The following is a 12,904-nucleotide window of genomic DNA, read 5'->3' on the forward strand; positions in this document are numbered from 1 at the left end:
AATAATAATTATTATATTGGAAAATGTGTTTTTTAGCTTACCTGATTTATCTGGTCTAATTAATTTTAAAATTTATATTTATACGACAATAAGCAAAGCCACTGCTTACATTAAAGTATAATAAGAGCATACATTTCAATCATCACTATGAACCACGGTTGAGAATGTGCCCATATAGAGGTGTCACTGTTCGGCACTGTTTTACTTTTTTTTTTTTTTTTTTAAAACCAAAGTCAGTTGTAGTGACATAGCACGGATGATCGTCATTTCAATTTGTGTTGACATTCTAATGTTTAAGACGAAAAAAAACCGCTTTTTTACAGATATGCCCTCGTACAAAGTCGCCTTGCCAAAACGCTTCTTCTATTTCTTCTCTTTTGTTTCATTTGCCTTTCTTACATTAACTCGAGTTTTATTTTTTGTTGAAAAAAGCTGACTATTTTCACACTCTCACTGGTGGTTTAAATGTCAGAGAGATTTTTTCTTTAGTTATCGTTTTGTCTATTTGTTTACATTCTGATTGAAATTTTTACTTTAGAATTGGTTTTTTTTGTAATGTTGTTGTCACTTTATTTGTATTATTTTTAGTTCTTCCACACAACTCATTTACAGTCATGTCACGGCAAAGTTGCGTTCTTTTTTGCATTTAAATCTAAGTATCTTATTTTATATAAATCTTGCTTATGAGATTAGACATTTTTACAAAAAGATTCAAAAAATATGTTGATATTTCACATGTAATATTTGCTGCACTAACTGAAGTCTACCTGAGAGCTTAATTCAGTTACACACTCCAATTGTTTCTATTTCCATTCTGGTCCAATATGAATTCCACGCATGGTGTTTTAAACAAACAAATCATGGCTAGTAAATACAATCAGCTGTTCGGCCTTATCTGTGTTGTTTGTCAATTTATTACAGAGAAGTTTTATTGTACATAATTGTTATTAACAAATTGGCGTATTTTTCCGCTTGCGTAAATTAAGTGCAATTTTTACATTCTTTGTTAAAACTTTTTTTTTCACTTTGCGTCGATTCAAATTGATACAAAATATTTCAGTACTAGCGTTATGATATAACTTGCAGTTAATTCACTCGTATCTTAAACGCGGTTTTCAGCGCTTTAAACAGTGTATCTTGTTTTATTATATACATTATATACACTTTTTTTTAAATAAAAAGTATGACATAAAATATTAATGAATTTGAATAAGTGATTCTCAAACGTATTTGTGGAAAATCTGTTGCTCGGTGTTGCATGCATATATGCCGGTGTTGATATGTACATACATACATATATATCAGCAGGTAAGAAGTTATACCAGAGAATGTCCATTAACATTCCCTGATATTACAGTGGTTTAACAGAATAAATGTAGTTTACATAACATAACATCAATTAGCGCAATATTTACAATTTGCTAGAACATTTCGAATTCTTTTTTTAAACCACGTAAATTAAATTATTTTATGAAAAAGAATAATAATATAATTCAAATAATATTTCATATTGTGGAAAATTACTAGTGTTGTTCCGATACGAGTAATTAAGCCTTTAATATTTTTTGTGCACGAGCTCTCCATACAAGTACTCAGGTGCTGTTGAACACGTGGCTAAAGTATTTACTTGCTGTAAAGAGTAAGAACTCGAAGATTAATTTTCAAACCCTTCTAAAGTAACACACATTTTTTTGTATGAATTTTAGAGAGAGTCTGATACAATTAAGTATCGAGTACTTCTCTGCGATACTTGTAGCGCATACAGCTATAGAGTACATGGCGGTATCAGAACAACACTACTGACTAATTATTTTTTATTAATATTAGGTTTACTCCCATAATTCATTAAAAAGAGAGCAGAGAGTAAACAAAATCTGCTCGCAAAGACAGAAGTGTAAAAAAGAATGGTGATGGGAAATAATAAATTTCATTTCCGGAGTTAAGTAAACAGCTCAATCACGTATTTTGTTGTTGTAATTTTAAATAATTTTAAATATATAACGGGTGATTTTTTAGCTATCATCATTTTAAACAGTTGGTTTAAACAGCGTATTTTGTTTCACTGTCAAACAAATTCAGCTTGGTCTATAATTTAACCATGAATCGTCTTACAAACGAACAATGCTTGCAAATCATTGAATTTTATTATAAAAATGCGTGCTCTGTTAAGAAAGTTTATCGCGCGCTTCTTCCATTTTATGATCAGTTTAATCGACCCACTGAAGCGGCTATTCGAGCGATTGTGACTAAATTTAGAACCAAATTTACATTATTGGACATCAAACCACCAACACGCTTACGTAGAGTGCGAACTGAAGAAAATATCGCAGCTGTATCGGCCAGTGTTAATGATGACCATCAATTATCGATGCGTCGCCGTTCGCAGCAATTGGGCCGCTGTTACTCAACAACGTGGAAAATTTTGCGAAAGGATTTAGGTGTGAAGCCTTTCAAAATACAGCTGGTGCAAGAATTGAAGCCGAACGACCTACTGCAACGCAGAATTTTTGGTAAATGGGCTCTTGGAAAGTTGGCCGAAGATGCATTTTTTTATCGAAAAATTGTGCTCAGCGACGAAGCTCATTTTTGGATCAATGGGTACGTAAATAAGCAGAATTGTCGATTTTGTAGTGAAGATCAGCCAGAACAATTGCAAGAGCTACCAATGTATCCAGAAAAGGTTACAGTTTGGTGGGGTTTCTGGGCTGGAGGTATCATTGGACCGTACTTCTTCAAAGATGTTGCGAATCGTAACGAAACTGTGAATGGTGAGCGCTACCGTGAAATGATATCCAACTTTTTTTTTGCCCAAAATGCAAGAGCTGGACTTGCATGACATGTGGTTTCAGCAAGACATGACACACAGCACGCTTAACAATGGACTTATTGAGAGGCGAGTTCGGAGAACATTTTATTTCACGTTCGGGACCTGTCAATTGGCCATCCAGATCGTGCGATATAACGCCTTTAGATTATTTTTTGTCAGGCTATGTTAAAGCTCATGTCTATTCAGACAAGCCTGCTTCAATTAACGCATTGGAAGACAACATTAAAGCATTTATATGTGAGATACCGGCCGAAGCATTGGAAAGAGTATGCCAAAATTTGACTAAGCCGATGGACCATTTGAAGCGCAGTCGCGGTCAACATTTGCATGAAATAATCTTCAAACATTAAATTATATAGACTGTACTATCGATGTAAATAAAAATTTCATGCATTTTTCTGAATTTTACATGTGTTTTTTAGAAAAACTTTCGTATAGCTCTTAAAAAATCACCCTTTATTATCTACTCAAGCCACATTTAAGCTATGCTTGCACGGCACGTAATCCGCTCTCCCATTTGTAGATCCTTTTCTCATTCCCCATTCACTTCGCAATTGCGTAATTCGCTATGCAACATTTTTAAAGCGAATAATCTCATTCGTAGGAAATTCAATCTTAATTACCTTACGAATTGTTTGCTCTGAGTTTTACCGGAAATTTATTGAAACTAATTGGCAAGACAAACCGAAAGAGTAAACCAAAACAATGAAAGGAAGTGAACGAATATATTTACTAATAAACAAAACAAAAATTACTTTATTTACATTATTATGTTCAAGAGGAGTGGAAAAGTCCAAATTGTCTTGGGGTACAGTACACTAGACAGGGCTAGTTTTTTGGGGCAGCAGCCCTTGGTCGCGAAAATCCCAAGTCATTCCGGTGACGTAGCACGGGCTGCCATGGGAATGTCCTAATTATCTTCATATGAACTGCTACACCTCCATGAGAAGCAGTTGCAGCTTTTGCAGCAACTGAATCTTCTCTATACTACAAAGGTGACTAACTTCTAGAAGTTTAAGCTAGAAGAAAGTAAGTCAATTGAAAAGTTTTAATGAACTTGTAAATCTTTTTAATAAAATAACTTATTATAAATATTAAAAGGAATAAAAGGACGAAAAAATACATACAAATCGTCGAAGGCGGCATAAAACTGTAGGTCCCTCCATTTGTGTCCGCCCTATTTGTAGCATGCGCCTTGATATTTTTCGTCAAATGGACTTACAGTTTTATGCCGCCTCCTACAATTTACCATATATGTAAGTATATAACAAACTCAGTTCTTCTGATGAACTTTCTTTTAAATAAACAACAAATTACAAGAAGGCGAGTTGTCAAAGTAAATTACGTATTAGTACATACATATTGTATAATTCGCGAATTACGTACTGTGGGAACATAGCACAAGTCTTTGTGTTGGTTCATTTCATCGATTTACTCAATAAACATACCAGTTAGAAAAAAATGTGTTCGCGCAGCGCAGTGAAATAATCGCCGCTGATCCCAAACAACTGTTTTTGCTGCTTGCTTGCAAATGTTTGCGAATTCCTGTGTGCGTAAAAATTTGTATGTTTCTCTCTGTGAGAGTGAGATGCTTTTTTCTCTGAATTTTCGTGCTTGCTAATTCTTGCTGGTTTTTTCAAACGAACACTTCTCTTATGTGCCGATTGTGTAAAATCATGTATAGATTTCTGAGCAGTGTTGCCAGAAAAAACTTGCTGTTGCAGCTAAATTTGTCAAAAAAAAGAGCTAAAAAGAGCCAAAAATTTTTTTTTGGAGCTAATAAAAGAGCTAAAATTTTTTCAGTGACTTTTATTATATTTCACATTTATATATTCACATATTTTATTTTTTTACAAAAATTAAAATTATTTTTAAACAATTCAGTAATAACAATATATGAAAAAGTTCATATATTCATTTATTTGCAAAAGCAGAAACAAAAAAAAAATAGTCTATTAAACATCACATTAAATAAATCTTGTACTTTAAAGAATTCATTAGGAACACATTTATGTATGGAAAACAATGAAAAAAATACATTTCTTACTTTTTTCTTAAATAAAGTGTAACGATATAACATATCAATTTAAATATATCAAAATATATCAAATTCTTCATCACCACAAAAATCTTCTACAATATCATCATTATTGTTGCAGTCGTATATATCATTTCTCATCAACTTTAAGAGATCATCTTTTATGACAAAATCATGGCAACACTTATTAAGTCTCTTAAGCCCACATCTTATTGTTAACAAAGTGTTTAACATAACCAAATTAATTTTATTGCGTTGTTTATTTTTAATGCAATTCATCATCGAAAAAGTTCTTTCAACTTCAGCGTTGCTAAGTGGTAGCACAAGAAGAGAAAATACGAAATTTGCCAGTTCATTAAACGGATTATCATTTACAGAATTTTTATATTCCTTAACCTCGATCCAAAAATCTAAAGTATTGTTCACATTTTTCCAATCATATAAATGTATGTTGCGCCACTGCATTTCCAAGCATGTAATTTCATCTATATTGAATTTATTTTTTCCGTTTTCAAAGTAATCAAAAATTTGAGGCTTTATTGTTTTTAGAGTATTTTCAGTGGAAAAAAAATCAATTTTTTTTAAAGTATTTATGTTATGTGGCAAACGTTGCCTCAACTGTTCAATTAATTTCATTATAAATTTTCGACAAATATTACGAATTTCGTTTTCTGTGCTCTCATTTATGGTGTTTTCTTTTTTTTTTGTCGAATAAATTGTTCAAAATTATAATGAAAGTAAGGAATAGGAGTAAAAAAATTGTCTAATTCAGACGTTAAAGGGTTGAAATCTTCAGAAGGTGACACTATACTGATGCACAAGCTTGAAATTAAATATACAACTTCGGAAAACAATTTCATAGGGTCAGGCTATGTTACTTTCAAAAAGTTTGTTCACTTTTTGCACTTCACTTAAAATTGGTTTTAAAAACTGGAAATATGCCAAATTTTCATCAGTGTACATTTTTGAAAGAAGTTGGGCTTTGTGACATGATTCATTCATAGCGGCTATGCCAAAATGAGTTTTAAGTTCCAACCACTGATCTACAATTCTTTTGACTGCTGGTTCGATTGACAGCCACCGTGTTTCACACGCTCGAGTAATTTTTAATGGACACATACCATCGTTAATGGTAGAGTATAGAGACTCGTATTGTGCTTGTCGCAGCGAAGATTTTGAAAACCAGTTGTAGGTTTCGGAAATTATAAATTCGATTTCATTTGGCATACATTTCGAAGCCGCACAAACAGCTAGTTGTATTGAGTGACAAATGCAAGGAACGAGTTTGATATTGGCATTGAATTCCTTCAGTCGAGTAATGACTCCGTTATTAACCCCAACCATAACGCTAGCATTATCTGTTCCTACACCCACCATGTTTTCAAAACTTAAATTAAATTCCTTTAATGTATTTCAAATGGCTAACACAATGCCATCCGCCGTGCACTTTTCCAACTCCGCGAGTTTTAAAAAAGTATTAACGAAAACTTTCGATGAGTTACTGTAGTATCTGACTACAATGCCCACATATTTTTTTGTAGTTATGTCTGTTGCTTCGTCGATAATTAGACTAAATTTATTATCTTTGAGATCAGCCATTAGCAAACTTTTAAAATAGGGACTTAGCATATTTTTAAGTATAGCGCTACACTTTGATCTTCGTAGCTTCAAATTGGGTGCAGCTTTGCTATCCGAAAATATCCCGCTTTGCAAAATGGTTAGGTGGTCAACCACTCTAATTGAAGTGTGTACTCCGATGAATAACGCATTGGCCAATTCCGCTCTGTGTACTTCCATTTCTTGCTTTTTTATAAATGAAAAGCATACAGCAAAAGCCCGACATAAATGGCGAAGCTGCATTTATGTGCTTGCTTGTGGCAGCGTGACGAATAAGGCCGTGTAATTTGGATTTCAAGCTGCAGTGGCAGTACTTACATTGCAAACCTTTTCCAGTCTCGATCAACCACTTCCTGAATCTTTTGTCTTGAAGCCATGTAGATCGCGGTTTTTGCTCGTACTTCCTATAAGCATTAAAGAGGTTATTTTTATATTAAACAAAATAACAAAAATTTTACCTTATTTGCTTTGCCAAACATTCATGGTCAGAACCCTCATTGGCGGCAGTCGGCAGTCTTTTGCTTATAAATCTGCATAAGTAAAAAGTGATCTTAAAGTATTATTAATTAGAAAAATAAAAAAAGGCTTACCTCTCCATTGCGCGTTTTTAAGTGAAAATGCGCCAATAGTATTAGGTATGATACTTTTGAAACTAATCGATTATAGAACATAGAAATCGTTCATGGCTACAGGAGTTACCACACGGCAACAAAAAAAACACGTCGAATTAATTTAAGTACAAAGAGTAAATTATTTTGTTTAAATATTTAAAATATTTGTAGCTAAAAAGAACTATTTCATTTTAAAAAGAGCTAAAAAAAGAGCTAGGAGCTAAATCCAAATTTTTGGAGCAATTTAAAAAAAAAGAGCTAAATCTAGCTCCAAAATCACCAAAATGGCAACACTGTTTCTGAGATGTTGGGGATCCACCGCCAATTCTAATCATGAAATTGTTCAATTAAATATATTTTATCACTTATTGCAAAACGCTTGTTGAAAGCAAGCGGCAAACCTACACCCATTCGTGTTCAATTGACTATCTCTCGCATCAGTTTGGTCGTGGTCGTATTGTGAGACGCACTTGTTCGATTGCAATGCGTAGAGTGGTCGTCGTTCGTGTAAGTTATTAACTGTTTTTCTCAACGTGCACTAAACGATTTAAACGCGTTTGATTATAACTTTTGGGGTTTGGTTGTGAGTAGAAGCATTCATGGCACGCTTCAAGGAATAGTGGATTATGTAAATATTTCATGGTTTTAAATAAAAAAAAGGAATAGTGGATTATGTAAATATGTCATGGTATTAAATAAACATAAAACAAACAAATATACAATATGTGTATACATATAATGGGGTTTTCAGTAAGAGCGCTTCAACTTTTGAACTTTTTTGAATAAAACACAAACGGTTTGACTTTTTTAACTAATTTTTTTTTTATTATCGAGTTTGAACATATACATTCAAGTATGAAATTCGAGTGCACGTTTTACGAAGTCCAATCGTTGAACCCAATTTTCGACCACTCTTTTGCATAAATCGGCCGAAATTCCAGCAATTTCGCGTTCAATATTGGCTCTGAGCTCACAAATCGTCGCCGGCTTGTTACTGTAGACTAATGACTTCACATAACCCCAAAACGGGACGGCTTGTTAAATGGACCGTAAAATGGCCGTAATGCTCTTAAAGTAGCAGCAACAGAACGATTATTTTCATAAAAAATTTGCACGATTTGCAATCGTTGCTCAAGCGTGTAGCGTTCCATGATGAAATGTATACTAATGAAGTTTACAAATGACAAGCGAAAAATGAAAAAATATTGCGTCGTTCGCCATCCCTATCGGAAAAAAGTTGAAGCGCACCTATTGAATAACCCTATGTAAAAGTAAAAGCTGCGGTTTAAATCTGAGCTCTAGACTGTACGTTCTAACTGAGCTAACATCTGTTGTAGAATTTAATAATATAGTTTTATATAGGGCGGTTCATCTAGTGATTAGAATATAATTTATGTCGATTGTAAATAAAACGCAGGCATATTATTTTTCAATGATATTTTTCTTTTTAAATGTTGCCATTAAACGTATTTCATTATTTTCAATAATTTCATTCAAATTATTTCACGGTTCGCTCATTCTGTTAACCCAATTTTTCGGTAAATTTTCGCGAGTTTCGACACATGTCTCACCAAAAGCAACTTTTATTTCATGTTTCAACTCTTTAATCGAATCCGGATGATTGCCGTAACATTTATTCTTAACCGCACCCTACAAAAATAGTTAAATGGAGCTAAAACGAGTATTCAATACTCGACTCATTTCGTAAATCTCTAACCACAAACTATATATACATATATATAATTGGCTCGTACACCCTTTTTGGGTGTTTGGCCGAGCTCCTCCTCCTATTTGTGGTGTGCGTCTTGATGTTGTTCCACAAATGGAGGGACCTAGAGTTTTAAGCCGACTCCGAACGCCAGATATTTTTATGAGGAGCTTTTTCATGGCAGAAATACATTGGGAGGTTTGCCATTGCCTGCCGAGGGGCGACCGCTATTAGAAAAATGTTTTTCTTAATTTTGGTATTTCACCGGGACTCGAACCGACGTTCTCTCTGTGAATTGCGAATGGTAGTCACGCGCCAAGCTATTCGGCTACGGCGGCCGCCACAAACTAAGTAGAAAGAATTAATAGCTCGTATTCCAAATGCTAGATGGAACACCCTGTGCAACCTATTTCGTAACTGGTTGCGTATGGTACAAATATATAGAAAATATTAATGCAAAATTCATAGAATATAAAATTACGCAGATAGAAGTGGGAAAATGAGCGTAACTTTGGCATGAAGTAATTGTATTATAGATCAACTGTTTGAGAGAACTAAGAAAAAAGTGCCAAAATAGTCAGCTTTCGTGCTCAAACAAAGAAAGTGGCGTAAATTAATGTGAACAGGAATATAATAGAAAAATGTGGTTTGCAAATAAAAAAATATAAACAAAATTCGAAAATTATATCAGCTTAACAGCTGATTCTTTCAACTTCACTGTAAGTTGAGCAGTGGCACAGTTATATAGTAGTATGAAGCAGTAGTACAAAAATAAAAAGTTACATGTGTTTTGTTTTTACTTTTTAGATTCAATTATCAAAACCATTATTTCCAAGGTGAATTGGTTGAAGAAAGAAAACCAATAATACAGAAGCGTAAACGAAGTCATTGAAGTGTCTCGTTTAATTTTTTTTTTCGAATAGTTTACTCCTGGGCAATGAGCAAGAAGTAAAGTTGGAGCCTGAGATTCGCAACAGTTTTTGTTTTGGCTGTGAGGTAGGGTTAAATATGCCTTCGCACCATATAGTAACCGTCGTTAATACGTGTGTGGTGATTCCACTAAAAACATCCGTCCTCTTTTCTTGGATTTTTTCCTCAACCCCGGGACTGTTTCCACATTGCTGCGAGGTAGAGGTCCAAGACGGCGTCCTCAGAAGGACACATATACTTATTCATCCTGCGGTCAAGGTCGCCTGTTTTGAAAAATATATGCTTAATGATCTTCACCATAAGTTTCCATTTCACGCCTCTTTTTTCGGATAATATCCTGAACGAAATTTGCGACAACATTCCCATTTTTTCTTCGGCTGCCATCCATTCGACGATTATCCCTTCAGCTGTAAATACACAAATGGCTTATTTCAGAGCTTCTCTCTCTGTGTTCCACCTCGCGCATTTAAGAAGAAGTGCTCCGCATCATCGTGTTCAGTATCTCCTTAAATGCAATTTGGTAGGTTCACCTTTCCAATTCGCCACAAAAACTTCCGAAAGGACACATGTCCGGACAAAAACTGTGTGAGGTAACAGTATTAGTTAACATCACCGTGCTTTCTTTCTACCCATCACTTTTTTAAATCGGGTATTAGTCTCGCGTCCATCTACCGTACTGCTCAGAGCCCCATCTTGTTTGCCAAAGTGTGAGCGCTTAAATTCTAATGTCGGAGAAGCATGGTCTTGGAATTCTTGAGAATTTTGCCTACCATCTCTGCGCTCTAATTGCACTCTATAGTATTTTACCACTCTTTTTGTCGATCAAATGGATCCGAGTACTTGCATATCTACTTCTCATCGGATACGTCTGTTGGTTAGAAGGATTAGCTCTGTTTTCTCTGTGGCCAGTTTTAATCCTTGGTCCTTTTTGGCTTCGTCAGTGTTTCGAGCAGTAATTTCAGCTTCAATATCGTCTGTGTATCCTACTAGATTCATATCTTCAGGCATCTCTATTCGAAGAATTTCATTGTAGCTTATATTCCAAAGTTCAGGTCCGAGTAATTCGCCGCTGTGGAGGATATGGAACAGCGGCCGGCAAAAAATCCTTCCTTCGCCACAGGTAATATTATCGAAAGGCCTAAATTGATTCGCATACATCCTCTCTTTTGCTTTAAATTCCAATAAGCTCTGCTCCGCACGAGCCGTGTTTCTACAAATTCCGGCATTTGAAAAAATATCCATTCTGCCTTCCATTCCTTTCGCCCACAAAACAAGTTTGACCAGTTTTTTACTTATATTTATTAATATGCCTATTATGAGCAACATTCGATCTTCGACTGTAGTCGAAATTGCTGATCGAACGAATTTTCATTTGGTATTATGGTGCTCATTCGTTGAAGAATAGGACTATTGTGAATTTCGATCGCTCGACGCATTTACAATAGATAATTTTTCTCAGCAGATACAGCAAATCAAAATAAAAGAAAAACCGATTGTGTTGAAATTCTTTGCTAACATTATTTTTAAAAGGTAAAAAAAGTATTATTTGTGAAAATGAGTACAACGGAGTTGTGGTTCGACGATTCATCGGACGATGAAAGATTAGTGGAACTAGCTAGAAGTAGGAAACAGTTGAAGGACGCATCCTACCACCTAGAAATGGCTTCCACTGAGTAAATTTAGAGCTTTCAAAATGTGTTGACGTACTTAATATTACAGAAATTTCCATACAGATTTTTAAAGAACTTTAGATTATCTAAAGAGCCGTTTGTGAACCTACTGTCCAGTACAGAAAACCAGTTGCAGCAGTGCACCCGAGCCAAATTGATTCCAAATATTTTAAGGCTAGCCACAGTTCTGCGAGTTTGTGCTCAGGGATCGTACCAATTGAGTATTGGTAATGAAGGTATGCTAGGACTTGCTCAACCCAATGTGTACGACGATGCTGAAGATATTGAAGTGGAGTCAAATAACGGAGAATTAGAAAACATAAGAAATTAAATTTTGAGATTATAGAAAAATCTAAAAAGTATTAAATAGAAACCTTTACACCACACTTTCTGTTTTATTTTTGTTATAAATTTTCTTTATTCAATTATTCGTCATTCGAAAAAAATATGAAAATGTATTTCTATAAACATCACAAAAAAAAACCATTATTAAGCTTAATCCATTTTGCTGCCGTTCTCACTGGTGGTCCCAAGCAATTCAGCTCCGTTGTAAATTCCTCCCATTTTTTTGCTGCTTGAAGTTTGGTGCAAATCCCTTTTGCGAATTGTGGATTCGCCTTTCTAATTGTTGTTTGGTACTCACGACTTTCGCCCTGCATAATATTAACAAAATTAGTATATATTTATTATTTGGTTACTATAAAACCATAAATAATCGCAAACAACTTACACTTTAACAAGTTTTCCCACTATACGCTACACGATCGAAAGCAAAATTGCATTCGACTCTAAATTCGGTAAACAACGAAAATTTCGATAGGGTTGCACCGCTCATAATACCAAATTGACATTCGATTTTCGATCTTCGACAACCAGCGAATATCGAAGATCGAATACAACTCATAATAGGGGCCTAAGTCTTTGCCCAAAATATTATTTCGACTTCTTTTTATTTTTGGTTTGTGTGGGTTTAATTTAAATGGCCACTTCGAATAAGAATTTCCACCTTCCAATAACAATGCAAATAACGAAATATGGAAACAAAGCACACACTTCGGACATAAGCCCAAGTCGAATTAATCAGCTGTCATACTGATATCACTTTCTATAGATATGCCGTGATGTGATGGTTCGTGTATTGGTTGTGACTAATATCTAAGTTGCATTACATTTAATAATAAAATAAAAAGTGATTTCAAATAAAAACGCATTTATTTTATCTTTATTTTCACCTCTACGCGTTTCATTGCGTGTCTGCCGCTGTTTAGTTTAGAAGTGATTGACGTACATTTGCAAAAGTTATAAATCGTGAGGTGATTAATTTTGCGCCACCTTGTATAAAGGTGACATTCGAATAGTTTCCGCATTCTTAGCAACTCAGTAGTTTTTAAATATCAAACAAAGATGCAGACGGATACATTTCACTGAACTTCATTATTACTTCTATTACAAGTGTAAATGTACGTGTGTATGTGCAATGTAAATACTCATGCCCCACTATCT

At 34.5% G+C, this 12,904-nt stretch overlaps 1 protein-coding gene across 4 annotated transcripts in view; it reads left to right on the forward strand.

The window, feature by feature from the left end:
- Nucleotides 1-862: 862 nt before the first annotated feature.
- The window catches only part of LOC128867717 (probable multidrug resistance-associated protein lethal(2)03659), a 29,734-nt gene continuing 17,692 nt past the window's right edge, over nt 863-12,904 (forward strand). The window contains exon 1 of one of the 4 annotated variants that reach the window (XM_054109169.1): nt 863-1,308. The gene's annotated coding sequence lies outside the window, so the exon portion shown is untranslated. The other 3 variants (XM_054109178.1, XM_054109186.1, XM_054109194.1) reach the window with 3 other exon arrangements.

This window comes from Anastrepha ludens, chromosome 2 (assembly GCF_028408465.1).
Source record: "Anastrepha ludens isolate Willacy chromosome 2, idAnaLude1.1, whole genome shotgun sequence".
Taxonomy (NCBI): domain Eukaryota; kingdom Metazoa; phylum Arthropoda; class Insecta; order Diptera; family Tephritidae; genus Anastrepha; species Anastrepha ludens.